The 23,505-nt window shown below is 45.4% G+C and overlaps 1 long non-coding RNA gene across 1 annotated transcript in view; it reads left to right on the forward strand.

Moving 5' to 3' along the window:
* The window catches only part of LOC140399787 (uncharacterized), a 79,237-nt gene that overhangs the window by 35,969 nt on the left and 19,763 nt on the right, over positions 1-23,505 (forward strand). Inside the window, exon 2 of the long non-coding RNA XR_011937875.1 lies at positions 19,852-19,938. This is a non-coding gene — a long non-coding RNA (uncharacterized lncRNA). The remainder of the gene's footprint in view (positions 1-19,851; positions 19,939-23,505) is intronic.

Raw genomic sequence — 23,505 nt, forward strand, 5'->3', positions numbered from 1 at the left:
ATACCCGGGAGTGAGTTACAGACTGGAATCTAAGCGAGGGGTTCGGGGTGGTTTATATATAGAATAACAGATACCCGGGAGTGAGTTACAGACTGGAATCTAATCGAGGGGTTCGGGGTGGTTTATATACAGAATAACAGATACCCGAGAGTGAGTTACAGACTGGAATCTAATCGAGGGGTTCGGGGTGGTTTATATATAGAATAACAGATACCCGGGAGTGAGTTACAGACTGGAATCTAATCGAGGGGTTCGGGATGGTTTATATATAGAATAACAGACACCCGGGAGTGAGTTACAGACTGGAATCTAATCGAGGGGTTTGGGATGGTTTATATATAGAATAACAGATACCCGGGAGTGAGTTACAGACTGGAATCTAATCGTGGGGTTCGGGATGGTTTATATATAGAATGACAGATACCCGGGAGTGAGTTACAGACTGGAATCTAATCGAGAGGTTCAGTGTGGTTTATATATAGAATAACAGATACCCGGGAGTGAGTTACAGACTGGAATCTAATCGAGGGGTTCGGGGTGGTTTATATATAGAATAACAGATACCCGGGAGTGAGTTACAGACTAGAATCTAATCGAGGGCTTCAGGATGGTTTATATATAGAATAACAGATACCCGGGAGTGAGTTACAGACTGGAATCTAATCGAGGGGTTCAGTGTGGTTTATATATTGAATAACAGATACCCGGGAGTGAGTTACAGACTGGAATCTAATCGAGGAGTTCAGGGTGGGTTATATATAGAATAACAGATGCCCGGGAGTGAGTTACAGACTGGAATCTAATCGAGGGGTTCAGCGTGGGTTATATATAGAATAACAGATACCCGGCAGTGAGTTACGGACTGGAATCTAATCGAGAGGTTCGGGGTGGTTTATATATAGAATAACAGGTACCCGGGAGTGAATTGTGAATTCCAGACTGGAATCTAATCGAGGGGTTCGGAGTGGTTTATATATAGAATAACAGATACCCGGGAGTGAGTTACAGAATGGAATCTAATCGAGGATTTTGGGATGGTTTATATATAGAATAACAGATACCCGGGAGTGAGTTACAGACTGGAATCTAAGCGAGGGGTTCGGGATGGTTTATATATAGAATAACAGACACCCGGGAGTGAGTTACAGACTGGAATCTAATCGAGGGGTTCGGGGGGGTTGATAGATAGAATAACAGATCACCGGGAGTGAGTTACAGACTGGAATCTAATCGAGGGGTTTGGGGTGGTTTATATATAGAATAACAGATACCCAGGAGTGAGTTACAGACTGGAATCTAATCGAGGTGTCCGGGGTGGTTTATGTATAGAATAACAGATACCCGGGAGTGAGTTACAGACTGGAGTCTAATCGAGGAGTTCGGGGTGGTTTATATATAGAATAACAGATACCCGGGAGTGAGTTACAGACTGGAATCTAATCGAGGGGTTCAGGGTGGTTTATATATAGAATAACAGATACCCGGGAGTGAGTTACAGACTGGAATCTAATCGAGGGGTTCGGGGTGGTTTATATACAGAATAACAGATACCCGGGAGTGAGTTACAGACTGGAATCTAATCGAGGGGTTCGGGGTGGTTTATATACAGAATAACAGATACCCGAGAGTGAGTTACAGACTGGAATCTAATCGAGGGGTTCGGGGTGGTTTATATATAGAATAACAGATACCCGGGAGTGAGTTACAGACTGGAATCTAATCGAGGGGTTCGGGATGGTTTATATATAGAATAACAGACACCCGGGAGTGAGTTACAGACTGGAATCTAATCGAGGGGTTTGGGATGGTTTATATATAGAATAACAGATCCCCGGGAGTGAGTTACAGACTGGAATCTAATCGAGGGGTTCAGGATGGTTTATATATAGAATAACAGATACCCGGGTGTGAGTTACAGACTGGAATCTAATCGACGGGTTCGGGATGCTTTATATATAGAGTAACAGATACCCGGGAGTGAGTTACAGACTGGAATCTAATCGAGGGGTACGGGGTGGTTTATATATAGAATGACAGATACCCGGGAGTGAGTTACAGACTGGAATCTAATCGAGGGGTACGGGGTGGTTTATATATAGAATGACAGATACCCGGGAGTGAGTTACAGACTGGAATCTAATCGAGGGGTTCAGGATGGTTTATATATAGAGTAACAGATACCCGGGAGTGAGTTACAGACTGGAATCTAATCGAGGGGTTCGGGGTGGTTTATATTTTGAATAACAGATACCCGGGAGTGAGTTACAGACTGGAATCTAATCGAGGGGTTCGGGGGGGTTTATATATAGAATAACAGATACACGGGGGTGAGTTACAGACTGGAATCTAATCGAGGGGTTCGGGGGGGGTTTATATATAGAATAACAGATACCCGGGAGTGAGTTACAGACTGGAATCTAATCGAGGGTTTCGGGATGGTTTATATATAGAATAACAGATACCTGGGAGTGAGTTACAGACTGGAATCTAATCGAGGGGTTCAGGGTGGTTTATATATAGAATAACAGATACCCGGGAGTGAGTTACAGACTGGAGTCTAATCGAGGGGTTCAGGGTGGTTTATATATAGAATAACAGATACCCTGGAGTGAGTTACAGACTGGAATCTAATCGAGTGTTTCGGGGTGGTTTATATATAGAATAACAGATACCCTGGAGTGAGTTACAGACTGGAATCTAATCGAGGGGTTCGGGGGGGTTTATATATCGAATAACAGATACCCGGGAGTGAGTTACAGACTGGAATCTAATCGAGGGGTTCGGGGTGGTTTATATATAGAATAAGAGATACCCGGGAGAGAGTTACAGACTGGAATCTAATCGAGGGGTTCGGGATGGTTTATATATAGAATAACAGATACACGAGAGTGAGTTACAGACTAGAATCTAATCGAGGAGTTCAGGATGGTTTATATATGAAATAACAGATACCCGGGATTGAGTTACAGACTGGAATCTAATCGAGGGGTTCGGGGTGGTTTATATATAGAATAACAGATACCCGGGAGAGAGTTACAGACTGGAATCTAATCGAGGGTTTCAGGGTGGTTTATATATAGAATAACAGATACCCGGGAGTGAGTTACAGACTGGAATTAAATCGAGGGGTTCGGGGTCGTTTATGTACAGAATAACAGATACCCGGGAGTGAGTTACAGACTGGAATCTAATCGAGGGGTTCGGGGTGGTTTATGTACAGAATAACAGATACCCGGGAGTGAGTTACAGACTGGAATCTAATCGAGGGGTTCGGGGGGGTTTATATATAGAATAACAGATACCCGGGAGTGAGTTACAGACTGGAGTCTAATCGAGGGGTTCGGGGTGGTTTATATACAGAATAACAGATACCCGGGAGTGAGTTACAGACTGGAGTCTAATCGAGGGGTTCGGGGTGGTTTATATATAGAATAACAGGTACCCGGGAGTGAGGTACAGACTGGAATCTAATCGATAGGTTAGGGGTAGTTTATATAAAGAATAACAGATACCCTGGAGTGAGTTACAGACTGGAGTCTAATCGAGGGGTTCGGGGTGGTTTATATATAGAATAACAGGTACCCGGGAGTGAGGTACAGACTGGAATCTAATCGAGAGGTTAGGGGTGGTTTATATATAGAATAACAGATACCCGGGAGTGAGTTACAGACTGGAATCTAATCGAGGGGCTCGGTGTGGTATATATATAGAATAACAGATACCCGGGAGAGAGTTACAGACTGAAATCTAATCGAGGGGTTCAGGGTGGTTTATATATAGAATAACAGATACCCGGGAGTGAGTTACAGACTGGAATCAAATCGAGGGGTTCGGGGTGGTTTATGTACAGAATAACAGATACCCGGGAGTGAGTTACAGACTGGAATCTAATCGAGGGGTTCGGGGTGGTTTATGTACAGAATAACAGATACCCGGGAGTGAGTTACAGACTGGAATCTAATCGAGGGGTTCGGGGGGGTTTATATATAGAATAACAGGTACGCGAGAGTGAGGTACAGACTGGAATCTAATCGAGAGGTTCGGGGAGGTTTATATATAGAATAACAGATACCCGGGAGTGAGTTACAGACTGGAATCTAATCGAGGGGCTCGGTGTGGTATATATATAGAATAACAGATACCCGGGAGTGAGTTACAGACTGGAATCTAATCGAGGGGTTCGGGGTGGTTTATATATAGAATAACACATACCCGGGAGTGAGTTACAGATTGGAATCTAATCGAGGGGTTCGGCGTGGTTTATTTATAGAATAACAGATACCCGGGAGTGAGTTACAGACTGGAATCTAATCGAGGGGTTCGGGATGGTTTATATACAGAATAACAGATACCGGGTGTGAGTTACAGACTGGAATCTAATCGAGAGGTTCGGGGTGGTTTATATATAGAATAACAGATACCCGGGAGTGAGTTACAGACTGGAGTCTAATCGAGGGGTTCAGGGTGGTTTATATATAGAATAACAGAAACCCGGGAGTGATGTTACAGACTGGAATCTAATCGAGGGGTTCGGGGTGGTTTATATACAGAATAACAGGTACCCGGGAGTATGTTACAGACTGGAAACTAATCGAGGGGTTCAGGGTGGTTTATATACAGAATAACAGGTACCTGGGAGTGAGTTGCAGACTGGAATCTAATCGAGGGGTTCGGGATGTTTTATATATAGAATAACAGATACCCGGGAGTGAGTTACAGACTGGAATCTAATCGAGGGGTTCGGGGGGGTTTATATATAGAATAACAGATACCCGGGAGTGAGTTACAGACTGGAATATAATCGAGGGGTTTGGGGTGGTTTATAAATAGAATAACAGATACCCGGGAGTGAGTTACAGACTGGAATCTAATCGAGGGGTTCGGGGTGGTTTATATATAGAATAACAGATACCCGGGAGTGAGTTACAGACTGGAATCTAATCGAGGGGTTCAGGGGTGGTTTATATATAGAATATCAGATACCCTGGAGTGAGTTACAGACTTGAATCTAATTGAGGGATTCGGGGTGGTTTATATATAGAATAACAGATACCCGGGAGTGAGTTACAGACTGGAATCTAATCGAGTGGTTCGGGGTGGTTTATATATAGAATAACAGATACCCGGGAGTGAGTTACAAACTGGAATCTAATCGAGGGGTTCGGGATGGTTTATATATAGAATAACAGATAACCGGGAGTGAGTTACAGACTGGAATCTAATCGAGGGGTTCAGGGGTGGTTTATATTTAGAATAACAGATACCCGGGAGTGAGTTACAGACTGGAATCTAATTGAGGGATTCGGGGTGGTTTATATATAGAATAACAGATACCCGGGAGTGAGTTACAGACTGGAATCTAATCGAGTGGTTCGGGGTGGTTTATATATAGAATAACAGATACCCGGGAGTGAGTTACAGACTGGAATCTAATCGAGTGGTTCGGGGTGGTTTATATATAGAATAACAGATACCCGGGAGTGAATTACTGACTGGAATCTAATCGAGGGGTTCAGGATTGTTTATATATAGAATAACAGATACCCGGGAGTGAGTTACAGACTGGAATCAAATCGAGGGGTTCGGGGTGGTTTATATATAGAATAACAGATACCCAGGAGTGAGTTACAGACTGGAATCTAATCGAGGGGTTCAGGATTGTTTATATATAGAATAACAGATACCCGGGAGTGAGTTACAGACTGGAATCAAATCGAGGGGTTCGGGGTGGTTTATATATAGAATAACAGATACCCAGGAGTGAGTTACAGACTGGAATCTAATCGAGGGGTTTGGGGTGGTTTATATATAGAATAACAGATACCCGGGAGTGAGTTACAGACTGGAATCAAATCGAGGGGTTCAGGGTGGTTAATATATAGAATAACAGATACCCGGGAGTGAGTTACAGACTGGAATCGAATCGAGGGGTTTGGGGTGGTTTATATATAGAATAACAGATACCCGGGAGTGAGTTACAGACTGGAATCTAATCGAGGGTTCGGGATGGTTTATATATAGAATAACAGATACCCGGGAGTGAGTTACAGACTGGAATCTAATCGAGAGTTTCGGGGTGGTTTATATATAGAATAACAGATACCCGGGAGTGAGGTACAGACTGGAATCTAAGCGAGGGGTTCGGGGTGGTTTATATATAGAATAACAGATACCCGGGAGTGAGTTACAGACTGGAATCTAATCGAGGTGTTCGGGGTGGTTTATATATAGAGTAACAGATACCCGGGAGTGAGTTACAGACTGGAATCTAATCGAGGTGTTCGGGGTGGTTTATATATAAAATAACAGATACCCGGGAGTGAGTTACAGACTGGAATCTAATCGAGGGTTTCGGGGTGGTTTATATACAGAATAACAGATACCCGGGAGTGAGTTACAGACTGGAATCTAATCGAGGGGTTCGGGGTGGTTTATATATAGAATAACAGATACCCGGGAGTGAGATACAGACTGGAATCTAATCGAGGGGTTCCGGGAGGTTTATATAGAGAATAACAGATACCCGGGAGTGAGTTACAGACTGGAATCTAAGCGAGGGGTTCGGGGTGGTTTATATATAGAATAACAGATACCCGGGAGTGAGTTACAGACTGGAATCTAATTGAGGGGTTCGGGGTGGTTTATATACAGAATAACAGATACCCGAGAGTGAGTTACAGACTGGAATCTAATCGAGGGGTTCGGGGTGGTTTATATATAGAATAACAGATACCCGGGAGTGAGTTACAGACTGGAATCTAATCGAGGGGTTCGGGGTGGTTTATATACAGAATAACAGATACCCGAGAGTGAGTTACAGACTGGAATCTAATCGAGGGGTTCGGGGTGGTTTATATATAGAATAACAGATACCCGGGAGTGAGTTACAGACTGGAATCTAATCGAGGGGTTCGGGATGGTTTATATATAGAATAACAGACACCCGGGAGTGAGTTACAGACTGGAATCTAATCGAGGGGTTTGGGATGGTTTATATATAGAATAACAGATACCCGGGAGTGAGTTACAGACTGGAATCTAATCGTGGGGTTCGGGATGGTTTATATATAGAATGACAGATACCCGGGAGTGAGTTACAGACTGGAATCTAATCGAGAGGTTCAGTGTGGTTTATATATAGAATAACAGATACCCGGGAGTGAGTTACAGACTGGAATCTAATCGAGGGGTTCGGGGTGGTTTATATATAGAATAACAGATACCCGGGAGTGAGTTACAGACTAGAATCTAATCGAGGGCTTCAGGATGGTTTATATATAGAATAACAGATACCCGGGAGTGAGTTACAGACTGGAATCTAATCGAGGGGTTCAGTGTGGTTTATATATTGAATAACAGATACCCGGGAGTGAGTTACAGACTGGAATCTAATCGAGGAGTTCAGGGTGGGTTATATATAGAATAACAGATGCCCGGGAGTGAGTTACAGACTGGAATCTAATCGAGGGGTTCAGCGTGGGTTATATATAGAATAACAGATACCCGGCAGTGAGTTACGGACTGGAATCTAATCGAGAGGTTCGGGGTGGTTTATATATAGAATAACAGGTACCCGGGAGTGAATTGTGAATTCCAGACTGGAATCTAATCGAGGGGTTCGGAGTGGTTTATATATAGAATAACAGATACCCGGGAGTGAGTTACAGAATGGAATCTAATCGAGGATTTTGGGATGGTTTATATATAGAATAACAGATACCCGGGAGTGAGTTACAGACTGGAATCTAAGCGAGGGGTTCGGGATGGTTTATATATAGAATAACAGACACCCGGGAGTGAGTTACAGACTGGAATCTAATCGAGGGGTTCGGGGGGGTTGATAGATAGAATAACAGATCACCGGGAGTGAGTTACAGACTGGAATCTAATCGAGGGGTTTGGGGTGGTTTATATATAGAATAACAGATACCCAGGAGTGAGTTACAGACTGGAATCTAATCGAGGTGTCCGGGGTGGTTTATGTATAGAATAACAGATACCCGGGAGTGAGTTACAGACTGGAGTCTAATCGAGGAGTTCGGGGTGGTTTATATATAGAATAACAGATACCCGGGAGTGAGTTACAGACTGGAATCTAATCGAGGGGTTCAGGGTGGTTTATATATAGAATAACAGATACCCGGGAGTGAGTTACAGACTGGAATCTAATCGAGGGGTTCGGGGTGGTTTATATACAGAATAACAGATACCCGGGAGTGAGTTACAGACTGGAATCTAATCGAGGGGTTCGGGGTGGTTTATATACAGAATAACAGATACCCGAGAGTGAGTTACAGACTGGAATCTAATCGAGGGGTTCGGGGTGGTTTATATATAGAATAACAGATACCCGGGAGTGAGTTACAGACTGGAATCTAATCGAGGGGTTCGGGATGGTTTATATATAGAATAACAGACACCCGGGAGTGAGTTACAGACTGGAATCTAATCGAGGGGTTTGGGATGGTTTATATATAGAATAACAGATCCCCGGGAGTGAGTTACAGACTGGAATCTAATCGAGGGGTTCAGGATGGTTTATATATAGAATAACAGATACCCGGGTGTGAGTTACAGACTGGAATCTAATCGAGGGGTTCAGGATGGTTTATATATAGAATAACAGATACCTGGGAGTGAGTTACAGACTGGAATCTAATGGAGCGGTTCGGGGGGGATTATATATAGAATAACAGATACCCGGGAGTGAGTTACAGACTGGAATCTAATCGACGGGTTCGGGATGCTTTATATATAGAGTAACAGATACCCGGGAGTGAGTTACAGACTGGAATCTAATCGAGGGGTACGGGGTGGTTTATATATAGAATGACAGATACCCGGGAGTGAGTTACAGACTGGAATCTAATCGAGGGGTTCAGGATGGTTTATATATAGAGTAACAGATACCCGGGAGTGAGTTACAGACTGGAATCTAATCGAGGGGTTCGGGGTGGTTTATATTTTGAATAACAGATACCCGGGAGTGAGTTACAGACTGGAATCTAATCGAGGGGTTCGGGGGGGTTTATATATAGAATAACAGATACACGGGGGTGAGTTACAGACTGGAATCTAATCGAGGGGTTCGGGGGGGGTTTATATATAGAATAACAGATACCCGGGAGTGAGTTACAGACTGGAATCTAATCGAGGGTTTCGGGATGGTTTATATATAGAATAACAGATACCTGGGAGTGAGTTACAGACTGGAATCTAATCGAGGGGTTCAGGGTGGTTTATATATAGAATAACAGATACCCGGGAGTGAGTTACAGACTGGAGTCTAATCGAGGGGTTCAGGGTGGTTTATATATAGAATAACAGATACCCTGGAGTGAGTTACAGACTGGAATCTAATCGAGTGTTTCGGGGTGGTTTATATATAGAATAACAGATACCCTGGAGTGAGTTACAGACTGGAATCTAATCGAGGGTTTCGGGGTGGTTTATATATAGAATAACAGATACCCTGGAGTGAGTTACAGACTGGAATCTAATCGAGGGGTTCGGGGGGGTTTATATATCGAATAACAGATACCCGGGAGTGAGTTACAGACTGGAATCTAATCGAGGGGTTCGGGGTGGTTTATATATAGAATAAGAGATACCCGGGAGAGAGTTACAGACTGGAATCTAATCGAGGGGTTCGGGATGGTTTATATATAGAATAACAGATACACGAGAGTGAGTTACAGACTAGAATCTAATCGAGGAGTTCAGGATGGTTTATATATGAAATAACAGATACCCGGGATTGAGTTACAGACTGGAATCTAATCGAGGGGTTCGGGGTGGTTTATATATAGAATAACAGATACCCGGGAGAGAGTTACAGACTGGAATCTAATCGAGGGTTTCAGGGTGGTTTATATATAGAATAACAGATACCCGGGAGTGAGTTACAGACTGGAATTAAATCGAGGGGTTCGGGGTCGTTTATGTACAGAATAACAGATACCCGGGAGTGAGTTACAGACTGGAATCTAATCGAGGGGTTCGGGGTGGTTTATGTACAGAATAACAGATACCCGGGAGTGAGTTACAGACTGGAATCTAATCGAGGGGTTCGGGGGGGTTTATATATAGAATAACAGATACCCGGGAGTGAGTTACAGACTGGAGTCTAATCGAGGGGTTCGGGGTGGTTTATATACAGAATAACAGATACCCGGGAGTGAGTTACAGACTGGAGTCTAATCGAGGGGTTCGGGGTGGTTTATATATAGAATAACAGGTACCCGGGAGTGAGGTACAGACTGGAATCTAATCGATAGGTTAGGGGTAGTTTATATAAAGAATAACAGATACCCTGGAGTGAGTTACAGACTGGAGTCTAATCGAGGGGTTCGGGGTGGTTTATATATAGAATAACAGGTACCCGGGAGTGAGGTACAGACTGGAATCTAATCGAGAGGTTAGGGGTGGTTTATATATAGAATAACAGATACCCGGGAGTGAGTTACAGACTGGAATCTAATCGAGGGGCTCGGTGTGGTATATATATAGAATAACAGATACCCGGGAGAGAGTTACAGACTGAAATCTAATCGAGGGGTTCAGGGTGGTTTATATATAGAATAACAGATACCCGGGAGTGAGTTACAGACTGGAATCAAATCGAGGGGTTCGGGGTGGTTTCTGTACAGAATAACAGATACCCGGGAGTGAGTTACAGACTGGAATCTAATCGAGGGGTTCGGGGTGGTTTATGTACAGAATAACAGATACCCGGGAGTGAGTTACAGACTGGAATCTAATCGAGGGGTTCGGGGGGGTTTATATATAGAATAACAGGTACGCGAGAGTGAGGTACAGACTGGAATCTAATCGAGAGGTTCGGGGAGGTTTATATATAGAATAACAGATACCCGGGAGTGAGTTACAGACTGGAATCTAATCGAGGGGCTCGGTGTGGTATATATATAGAATAACAGATACCCGGGAGTGAGTTACAGACTGGAATCTAATCGAGGGGTTCGGGGTGGTTTATATATAGAATAACACATACCCGGGAGTGAGTTACAGATTGGAATCTAATCGAGGGGTTCGGCGTGGTTTATTTATAGAATAACAGATACCCGGGAGTGAGTTACAGACTGGAATCTAATCGAGGGGTTCGGGATGGTTTATATACAGAATAACAGATACCGGGTGTGAGTTACAGACTGGAATCTAATCGAGAGGTTCGGGGTGGTTTATATATAGAATAACAGATACCCGGGAGTGAGTTACAGACTGGAGTCTAATCGAGGGGTTCAGGGTGGTTTATATATAGAATAACAGAAACCCGGGAGTGATGTTACAGACTGGAATCTAATCGAGGGGTTCGGGGTGGTTTATATACAGAATAACAGGTACCCGGGAGTATGTTACAGACTGGAATCTAATCGAGGGGTTCAGGGTGGTTTATATACAGAATAACAGGTACCTGGGAGTGAGTTGCAGACTGGAATCTAATCGAGGGGTTCGGGATGTTTTATATATAGAATAACAGATACCCGGGAGTGAGTTACAGACTGGAATCTAATCGAGGGGTTCGGGGGGGTTTATATATAGAATAACAGATACCCGGGAGTGAGTTACAGACTGGAATATAATCGAGGGGTTTGGGGTGGTTTATAAATAGAATAACAGATACCCGGGAGTGAGTTACAGACTGGAATCTAATCGAGGGGTTCGGGGTGGTTTATATATAGAATAACAGATACCCGGGAGTGAGTTACAGACTGGAATCTAATCGAGGGGTTCAGGGGTGGTTTATATATAGAATATCAGATACCCTGGAGTGAGTTACAGACTTGAATCTAATTGAGGGATTCGGGGTGGTTTATATATAGAATAACAGATACACGGGAGTGAGTTACAGACTGGAATCTAATCGAGTGGTTCGGGGTGGTTTATATATAGAATAACAGATACCCGGGAGTGAGTTACAAACTGGAATCTAATCGAGGGGTTCGGGATGGTGTATATATAGAATAACAGATAACCGGGAGTGAGTTACAGACTGGAATCTAATCGAGGGGTTCAGGGGTGGTTTATATTTAGAATAACAGATACCCGGGAGTGAGTTACAGACTGGAATCTAATTGAGGGATTCGGGGTGGTTTATATATAGAATAACAGATACCCGGGAGTGAGTTACAGACTGGAATCTAATCGAGTGGTTCGGGGTGGTTTATATATAGAATAACAGATACCCGGGAGTGAGTTACAGACTGGAATCTAATCGAGTGGTTCGGGGTGGTTTATATATAGAATAACAGATACCCGGGAGTGAATTACTGACTGGAATCTAATCGAGGGGTTCAGGATTGTTTATATATAGAATAACAGATACCCGGGAGTGAGTTACAGACTGGAATCAAATCGAGGGGTTCGGGGTGGTTTATATATAGAATAACAGATACCCGGGAGTGAGTTACAGACTGGAATCAAATCGAGGGGTTCAGGGTGGTTAATATATAGAATAACAGATACCCGGGAGTGAGTTACAGACTGGAATCGAATCGAGGGGTTTGGGGTGGTTTATATATAGAATAACAGATACCCGGGAGTGAGTTACAGACTGGAATCTAATCGAGGGTTCGGGATGGTTTATATATAGAATAACAGATACCCGGGAGTGAGTTACAGACTGGAATCTAATCGAGAGTTTCGGGGTGGTTTATATATAGAATAACAGATACCCGGGAGTGAGGTACAGACTGGAATCTAAGCGAGGGGTTCGGGGTGGTTTATATATAGAATAACAGATACCCGGGAGTGAGTTACAGACTGGAATCTAATCGAGGGGTTCGGGGTGGTTTATATATAGAATAACAGATACCCGGGAGTGAGTTCCAGACTGGAATCTAATCGAGGTGTTCGGGGTGGTTTATATATAGAGTAACAGATACCCGGGAGTGAGTTACAGACTGGAATCTAATCGAGGTGTTCGGGGTGGTTTATATATAAAATAACAGATACCCGGGAGTGAGTTACAGACTGGAATCTAATCGAGGGTTTCGGGGTGGTTTATATACAGAATAACAGATACCCGGGAGTGAGTTACAGACTGGAATCTAATCGAGGGGTTCGGGGTGGTTTATATATAGAATAACAGATACCCGGGAGTGAGATACAGACTGGAATCTAATCGAGGGGTTCCGGGAGGTTTATATAGAGAATAACAGATACCCGGGAGTGAGTTACAGACTGGAATCTAAGCGAGGGGTTCGGGGTGGTTTATATATAGAATAACAGATACCCGGGAGTGAGTTACAGACTGGAATCTAATCGAGGGGTTCGGGGTGGTTTATATACAGAATAACAGATACCCGAGAGTGAGTTACAGACTGGAATCTAATCGAGGGGTTCGGGGTGGTTTATATATAGAATAACAGATACCCGGGAGTGAGTTACAGACTGGAATCTAATCGAGGGGTTCGGGGTGGTTTATATACAGAATAACAGATACCCGAGAGTGAGTTACAGACTGGAATCTAATCGAGGGGTTCGGGGTGGTTTATATATAGAATAACAGATACCCGGGAGTGAGTTACAGACTGGAATCTAATCGAGGGGTTCGGGATGGTTTATATATAGAATAACAGACACCCGGGAGTGAGTTACAGACTGGAATCTAATCGAGGGGTTCAGCGTGGGTTATATATAGAATAACAGATACCCGGCAGTGAGTTACGGACTGGAATCTAATCGAGAGGTTCGGGGTGGTTTATATATAGAATAACAGGTACCCGGGAGTGAATTGTGAATTCCAGACTGGAATCTAATCGAGGGGTTCGGAGTGGTTTATATATAGAATAACAGATACCCGGGAGTGAGTTACAGAATGGAATCTAATCGAGGATTTTGGGATGGTTTATATATAGAATAACAGATACCCGGGAGTGAGTTACAGACTGGAATCTAATCGAGGGGTTCGGGATGGTTTATATATAGAATAACAGACACCCGGGAGTGAGTTACAGACTGGAATCTAATCGAGGGGTTCGGGGGGGTTGATAGATAGAATAACAGATCACCGGGAGTGAGTTACAGACTGGAATCTAATCGAGGGGTTTGGGGTGGTTTATATATAGAATAACAGATACCCAGGAGTGAGTTACAGACTGGAATCTAATCGAGGTGTCCGGGGTGGTTTATGTATAGAATAACAGATACCCGGGAGTGAGTTACAGACTGGAGTCTAATCGAGGAGTTCGGGGTGGTTTATATATAGAATAACAGATACCCGGGAGTGAGTTACAGACTGGAATCTAATCGAGGGGTTCAGGGTGGTTTATATATAGAATAACAGATACCCGGGAGTGAGTTACAGACTGGAATCTAATCGAGGGGTTCGGGGTGGTTTATATACAGAATAACAGATACCCGGGAGTGAGTTACAGACTGGAATCTAATCGAGGGGTTCGGGGTGGTTTATATACAGAATAACAGATACCCGAGAGTGAGTTACAGACTGGAATCTAATCGAGGGGTTCGGGGTGGTTTATATATAGAATAACAGATACCCGGGAGTGAGTTACAGACTGGAATCTAATCGAGGGGTTCGGGATGGTTTATATATAGAATAACAGACACCCGGGAGTGAGTTACAGACTGGAATCTAATCGAGGGGTTTGGGATGGTTTATATATAGAATAACAGATCCCCGGGAGTGAGTTACAGACTGGAATCTAATCGAGGGGTTCAGGATGGTTTATATATAGAATAACAGATACCCGGGTGTGAGTTACAGACTGGAATCTAATCGAGGGGTTCAGGATGGTTTATATATAGAATAACAGATACCTGGGAGTGAGTTACAGACTGGAATCTAATGGAGCGGTTCGGGGGGGATTATATATAGAATAACAGATACCCGGGAGTGAGTTACAGACTGGAATCTAATCGACGGGTTCGGGATGCTTTATATATAGAGTAACAGATACCCGGGAGTGAGTTACAGACTGGAATCTAATCGAGGGGTACGGGGTGGTTTATATATAGAATGACAGATACCCGGGAGTGAGTTACAGACTGGAATCTAATCGAGGGGTTCAGGATGGTTTATATATAGAGTAACAGATACCCGGGAGTGAGTTACAGACTGGAATCTAATCGAGGGGTTCGGGGTGGTTTATATTTTGAATAACAGATACCCGGGAGTGAGTTACAGACTGGAATCTAATCGAGGGGTTCGGGGGGGTTTATATATAGAATAACAGATACACGGGGGTGAGTTACAGACTGGAATCTAATCGAGGGGTTCGGGGGGGGTTTATATATAGAATAACAGATACCCGGGAGTGAGTTACAGACTGGAATCTAATCGAGGGTTTCGGGATGGTTTATATATAGAATAACAGATACCTGGGAGTGAGTTACAGACTGGAATCTAATCGAGGGGTTCAGGGTGGTTTATATATAGAATAACAGATACCCGAGAGTGAGTTACAGACTGGAATCTAATCGAGGGGTTCGGGGTGGTTTATATAAAGAATTACAGATACCCGGGAGTGAGTTACAGACTGGAATCTAATCGAGGGGTTCGGGATGGTTTATATATAGAATAACAGACACCCGGGAGTGAGTTACAGACTGGAATCTAATCGAGGGGTTTGGGATGGTTTATATATAGAATAACAGATCCCCGGGAGTGAGTTACAGACTGGAATCTAATCGAGGGGTTCAGGATGGTTTATATATAGAATAACAGATACCCGGATGTGAGTTACAGACTGGAATCTAATCGAGGGGTTCAGGATGGTTTATATATAGAATAACAGATACCTGGGAGTGAGTTACAGACTGGAATCTAATGGAGCGGTTCGGGGGGGATTATATATAGAATAACAGATACCCGGGAGTGAGTTACAGACTGGAATCTAATCGAGGGGTTCGGGATGGTTTATATATAGAGTAACAGATACCCGGGAGTGAGTTACAGACTGGAATCTAATCGAGGGGTACGGGGTGGTTTATATATAGAATGACAGATACCCGGGAGTGAGTTACAGACTGGAATCTAATCGAGGGGTTCAGGATGGTTTATATATAGAGTAACAGATACCCGGGAGTGAGTTACAGACTGGAATCTAATCGAGGGGTTCGGGGTGGTTTATATTTTGAATAACAGATACCCGGGAGTGAGTTACAGACTGGAATCTAATCGAGGGGTTCGGGGGGGTTTATATATAGAATAACAGATACACGGGGGTGAGTTACAGACTGGAATCTAATCGAGGGGTTCGGGGGGGGTTTATATATAGAATAACAGATACCCGGGAGTGAGTTACAGACTGGAATCTAATCGAGGGTTTCGGGATGGTTTATATATAGAATAACAGATACCTGGGAGTGAGTTACAGACTGGAATCTAATCGAGGGGTTCAGGGTGGTTTATATATAGAATAACAGATACCCGGGAGTGAGTTACAGACTGGAATCTAATCGAGGGGTTTGGGGTGGTTTATATATAGAATAACAGATACCCGGGAGTGAGTTACAGACTGGAATCTAATCGAGGGGTTCGGGGTGGTTTATATATAGAATAACAGATACCCGGGAGTGAGTTACAGACTGGAATCTAATCGAGGGGTTCGGGGTGGTTTATATATAGAATAACAGATACCCGGGAGTGAGTTACAGACTGGAATCTAATCGAGGGGTTCGGGGTGGTTTATATATAGAATAACAGATACCCGGGAGTGAGTTACAGACTGGAATCTAATCGAGGGGTTCAGGGTGGTTTATATATAGAATAACAGGTACCCGGGAGTGAGTTACAGACTGGAATCTAATCGAGGGGTTCGGGGTGGTTTATATATAGAATAACAGATACCCGGGAGTGAGTTACAGACTGGAATCTAATCGAGGGGTTCGGGGTGGTTTATATATAGAATAACAGGTACCCGGGAGTGAGTTACAGACTGGAATCTAATCGAGGGGTTCAGCCTGGTTTATATATAGAATAACAGATACCCGGGAGTGAGTTACAGACTGGAATCTAATCGAGGGGTTCGGGGTGGTTTATACATAGAATAACAGATACCCGGGAGTGAGTTACAGACTGGAATCTAATCGAGGGGTTCGGGGTGGTTTATATATAGAATAACAGATTCCCGGGAGTGAGTTACAGACTGGAATCTAATCGAGGTGTTTGGGATGGTTTATATATAGAATAACAGATACCCGGGAGTGAGTTGCAGACTGGAATCTAATCGAGAGGTTCGGGGTGGTTTATATATAGAATAACAGATACCCGGGAGTGAGTTACAGACTGGAATCTAATCGACGGGCTCGGGGTGGTTTATACATAGAATAACAGATACCCGGGAGTGAGTTACAGACTGGAATCTAATCGAGGGGTTCGGGGTGGTTTATATATAGAATAACAGATACCTGGGAGTGAGTTACAGACTGGAATCTAATCGAGGGGTTCGGGGTGGTTTATATATAGAATAACAGATACCCGGGAGTGAGTTACAGACTGGAATCTAATCGAGGGGTTTGGAGTGGTTTATATATAGAATAACAGATACCCGGGAGTGAGTTACAGACTGGAATCTAATCGAGGGGTTTGGAGTGGTTTATATATAGAATAACAGATACCCGGGAGTGAGTTACAGACTGGAATCTAATCGAGGGGTTCGGGGTGGTTTATATATAGAATAACAGTGACCCGGGAGTGAGTTACAGACTGGAATCTAATCGAGGAGTTCAGGGTGGTTTATATATAGAATAACAGATACCAGGGAGTGAGTTACAGACTGGAATCTAATCGAGGGGTTCTGGGTGGTTTATATATAGAATAACAGATACCCGGGAGTGAGTTACAGACTGGAATCTAATCGAGGGGTTCGGGGTGGTTTACATATAGAATAACAGATACCCGGGAGTGAGTTACAGACTGGAATCTAATCGAGGGGTTCGGGGTGGTTTATATATAGAATAACAGATACCCGGGAGTGAGTTACAGACTGGTGTCTAATCGAGGGGTTCGGGGTGGTTTATATATAGAATAACAGATACCCGGAGGTGAGTTACAGACTGGAATCTAAACGAGGGGTTCGGGGTGGTTTATATATAGAATAACAGATACCCGGGAGTGAGTTACAGACTGGAATCTAATCGAGGGGTTCGGGGTGGTTTATATATAGAATAACAGATACCCGGGAGTGAGTTACAGACTGGAATCTAATCGAGGGGTTCAGGGTGGTTTATATACAGAATAACAGATACCCGGGAGTGAGTTACAGACTGGAATCTAATCGAGGGGTTCGGGGTGGTTTATATATAGAATAACAGATACCCGGGAGTGAGTTACAGACTGGAATCAAATCGAGGGGTTCGGGGTGGTTTATATACAGAATAACAGATACCCGGGAGTGAGTTACAGACTGGAATCTAATCGAGGGGTTCGGGGTGGGTTATATACAGAATAACAGATACCCGGGAGTGAGTTACAGACTGGAATCTAATCGAGGGGTTCGGGGTGGTTTATATATAGAATAACAGATACCCGGAGGTGAGTTACAGACTGGAATCTAAACGAGGGGTTCAGGGGGGTTTATATATAGAATAACAGAGACCCGGGAGTAAGTTACAGACTGGAATCTAATCGAGGGGTTCAGGGGGGTTTATATATAAAATAACAGATACCCGGGAGTGAGTTACAGACTGGAATCTAATCGAGGGGTTCGGGGTGGTTTATATGTAGAATAACAGATACCCGGGAGTGTGTTACAGACGTGAATCTAATCGAGGGGTTCAGGGGGGTTTATATATAGAATAACAGATACCCGGGAGTGAGTTACAGACTGGAATCTAATCGAGGGGTTCGGGGTGGTTTATATATAGAATAACAGAAACCCGGGAGTGATGTTACAGACTGGAATCTAATCGAGGGGTTTGGAGTGGTTTATATATAGAATAACAGATACCCGGGAGTGAGTTACAGACTGGAATCTAATCGAGGAGTTCGGGGTGGGTTATATATAGAATAACAGATACCCGGGAGTGAGTTACAGACTGGAATCTAATCGAGGGGTTCGGGGTGGTTTATATAGAGAATAACAGATACCCGGGAGTGAGTTACAGACTGGAATCTAATCGAGGGGTTCAGGGTGGTTTATATATAGAATAACAGATACCCGGGAGTGAGTTACAGACTGGAATCTAATCGAGGTTTTCGGGGGGGTTTATATATAGAGTAACAGATACCCGGGAGTGAGTTACAGACTGGAATCTAATCGAGGGGTTCAGGCTGGTTTATATATAGAATAACAGATACCCGGGAGTGAGTTACAGACTGGAATCTAATCGAGGGGTTCGGGGGGGTTTATATATATAATAACAGATACCCGAGAGTGAGTTACAGACTGGAATCTAATCGAGGGGTTCGGGGTGATTTATATATAGAATAACAGATACCCGGGAGTGAGTTACAGACTGGAATCTAATCGAGTTGTTCGGGGGGGTTTATATATAGAGTAACAGATACCCGGGAGTTAGTGACAGACTGGAATCTAATCGAGGGATTCGGGGAGTTTCCCTGGGAGCATTGAAGTCCGAGGCGGGAGCTGATTGAGGTTTTTAAGTTATGAGGGATATATATAGGGAGGTTAGAATTGATCTTTCCCCTGCCTGGGGGTGTCAATCACCAGGGTGACTTAGATATTGAGGGACAGGAGATCTCGGGGGTGGGGGGATTTCGGGGGAAACCTTGTCACCTTGAAGGTGCTGGGAGTCTGGAGGGGCTCGAAAGGGGGGCGATAAGCTTTCACCCCTCCCCCCACCCCCCCCCCCCCCCACCCCCACATCATGACTTTGACTACTCTCCTCCCTTTCTTGCCGCCTCAGGCCACTACCTCGCCAATGCCCTCGTGAACTTCGCCAACAACTCTCGTGTGACCATCGGCAGGCTTAGTAACCACTTCACCAACCACGGTACGTTCAGGGGGGGGGGGGCACGGCGAGGGGGGGGGGTAGAAGTGTCGCCAAATCTCCATGTCTCTCGCTCGCACCGCCAATCACAAGTGGCCAAATGTGAAAAGCCACAGTGCCTGGACATGTACCTTTACTTTGCAGAGTGCTGATTCCAGCGGCTGCCTCCGCCCCCCCCCCCCATCTCTGGGCACGCTCCCGGGAACCTCGGCCAATCTTTGACGACGTGTCAACGGATTTCCGCTGACCGGTGCGGCACAGGAAGATCCCATTTGGAACCCCGTGCCGGTGCCTGCTCTGTGATCGAGCCATCCGATTCATCCCCTCGCTCGCCTCCCCCCCGCCCGCCCCCCACCTCCATCTTCCTGTCAATATTTCCCCTTTCAGGATTAACTACATCCCCCTCTTTTTTTTTTCTTCAAAAACATTTCATGGAAGCATTCGTAATTTTCAGTTTAACAAATTTACATTCTAAACAGCGGCCCGACACACGCAACAATATTCCAATGCCATCTCCAACTACCCCCCCCCCCCATCCTAGCTCCTATCTACTCGAGCGGGACTGTGCCATGGGGGGCACTCTTTCACTACGGGTCGGCCGTGTCGGTCTCCGCGACGGCCGACGCGTAGGTGACCCCACCCCCTGGCCATGCGCGGGGAGCCCCCTGTCTCTTGTTGTACTCTGTCAGGCCTCTCGCTTCCCTCCCCCCCCCCTCTCTTTCTGCTGCCGCTCAGTTTTCCTTGACCGAGTCGATGAACAGCCGCCTCCTCCAGGCCAAGACCTGAGTTGACCCTCTCGGCGAACCTCATCTCCTCCAGGCTGAGGAACGTTGCCATGTGACTGACCCTCGCTCCTGACTTTGGGGGGGTGGGGGGGGGGTGCTCCCAGTCCCTCCATCCCAGCAAAAATCCCCGTCTCCGGGCCTACCCGGGGAGGAGAAGGCCAAAACGTCGGCCTCCCACAATCCCCGGGCCCCACCTACCTCCGGGGCCTTCCGACACTCCAAATGTTGCCCAATTACGGACTCGGGGTCGCCCTCCCTTCCGGGAACTCGGACATAACGTCCGCCAACCCCTGCCGGAACCCCCTCAACTTCGGACAGGCCCCAGAACATGTGGCCGTGGTTGTTCCGGGCTCCGCCCACATCGGCTCTCCGCCTCCTCGAAGGGGCTGCTCTTCCAGCCTACCATCCTGTGGGCCCTGTGGACCGCCTTGAACTGGACCAGGCCGAGCCTGGCGCTCGACGAGGATGAATTGACTCTCCTCAAGGCCTTTCCCCCCTCCAGGCCCGACTGCCAACTCGCCTCCCAGCTCCTCTTCCCGCTTCCTCTTCACCTCCCCCAATTCGGACCCCTCCATCCGCTCCTCGTCTATCTCCGAGACACTGCCCTACCCCTGTTTTTGACGTCACCCTTATCCCGCGGTCCCCTCAAGGGGGGGAGGCGAGGGAACATAGAACATAGAACAATACAGCGCAGTACAGGCCCTTCGGCCCACGATGTTGCACCGAAACAAAAGCCATCTAACCTACGCTATACCATTATCATCCATATGTTTATCCAATAAACTTTTAAATGCCCTCAATGTTGGCGAGTTCACTACTGTAGCAGGTAGGGCATTCCACGGCCTCACTACTCTTTGCGTAAAGAACCTACCTCTGACCTCTGTCCTATATCTATTACCCCTCAGTTTAAAGTTATGTCCCCTCGTGCCAGCCATTTCCATCCGCGGGAGAAGGCTCTCACTGTCCACCCTATCCAACCCCCTGATCATTTTGTATGCCTCTATTAAGTCTCCTCTGAACCTCCTTCTCTCCAACGAAAACAACCTCAAGTCCATCAGCCTTTCCTCATAAGATTTTCCCTCCATACCAGGCAACATCCTGGTAAATCTCCTCTGCACCCGCTCCAAAGCTTCCACATCCTTCCTATAATGCGGTGACCAGAACTGTACGCAATACTCCAAATGCGGCCGTACCAGAGTTTTGTACAGCTGCAACATGACCTCCTGACTCCGGAACTCAATCCCTCTACCAATAAAGGCCAACACTCCATAGGCCTTCTTCACAACCCTATCAACCTGGGTGGCAACTTTCAGGGATCTATGTACATGGACACCTAGACCCTCTGCTCATCCACACTTTCAAGAACTTTACCATTAGCCAAATATTCCGCATTCCTGTTATTCCTTCCAAAGTGAATCACCTCACACTTCTCTACATTAAACTCCATTTGCCACCTCTCAGCCCAGCTCTGCAGCTTATCTATATCCCTCTGTAACCTGCTACATCCTTCCACACTATCGACAACACCACCGACTTTAGTATCGTCTGCAAATTTACTCACCCACCCTTCTGTGCCTTCCTCTAGGTCATTGATAAAAATGACAAACAGCAACGGCCCCAGAACAGATCCTTGTGGTACTCCACTTGTGACTGAACTCCATTCTGAACATTTCCCATCAACCACCACCCTCTGTCTTCTTTCAGCTAGCCAATTTCTGATCCACATCTCTAAATCACCCTCAATCCCCAGCCTCCGTATTTTCTGCAATAGCCTCCGTATTTTCTGCAATAGCCTACCGTGGGGAACCTTATCAAATGCTTTGCTGAAATCCATATACACCACATCAACTGCTCTACCCTCATCTACCTGTTCAGTCACCTTCTCAAAGAACTCGGTAAGGTTTGTGAGGCATGACCTACCCTTCACAAAACCATGCTGACTATCCCTGATCATATTATTCCTATCTAGATGATTATAAATCTTGTCTCTTATAATCCCCTCCAAGACTTTACCCACTACAGACGTGAGGCTCACCGGTCTATAGTTGCCGGGGTTGTCTCTGCTCCCCTTTTTGAACAAAGGGACCACATTTGCTATCCTCCAGTCCTCTGGCACTATTCCTGTATCCAATGATGACATAAAAATCAAAGCCAATGGTCCAGCAATCTCTTCCCTGGCCTCCCAGAGAATCCTAGGATAAATCCCATCAGGTCCTGGGGACTTAGCTATTTTAAGCCTGTCCAGAATTGCCAACGCCTCTTCCCTACGTACCTCAATGCCATCTATTCTATTAGCCTGGGGCTCAGCATTCTCCTCCACAACATTATCTTTTTCCTGAGTGAAGGTTGGAACCTGTCTGGGGCCTCCTGCGACCGGACCCCGCTCCCGCCCCGCGCTCCTCCTCTCGCTCCTCCAGGCTCGGGAAGCCCTCCGCAACGGAGAGATCCCCAAATCTCTCAATCCCCGCCCTCTGCCACCTCCTGGAGCACCGACGTCCCCCTCCAGCGCTGCTTCCATTGCCCCCCCCTCCCCCCCCCCCACACCCTCAGGGCTGCCACCACCACCGGGCTCGTGGAGGATAGTAAATGTTGTCCCCTTGTTCAAGAAGGGGAGTAGAGACAACCCCGGTAACTATAGACCAGTGAGCCTTACTTCTGTTGTGGGCAAAGTCTTGGAAAGGTTTATGAGAGATAGGAAGTATAATCATCTGGAAAGGAATAATTTGATTAGAGATAGTCAACACGGTTTCGTGAAGGGTAGGTCATGCCTCACAAACCTTATCGA

This window comes from Scyliorhinus torazame, chromosome 23, assembly GCF_047496885.1.
Source record: "Scyliorhinus torazame isolate Kashiwa2021f chromosome 23, sScyTor2.1, whole genome shotgun sequence".
Taxonomy (NCBI): domain Eukaryota; kingdom Metazoa; phylum Chordata; class Chondrichthyes; order Carcharhiniformes; family Scyliorhinidae; genus Scyliorhinus; species Scyliorhinus torazame.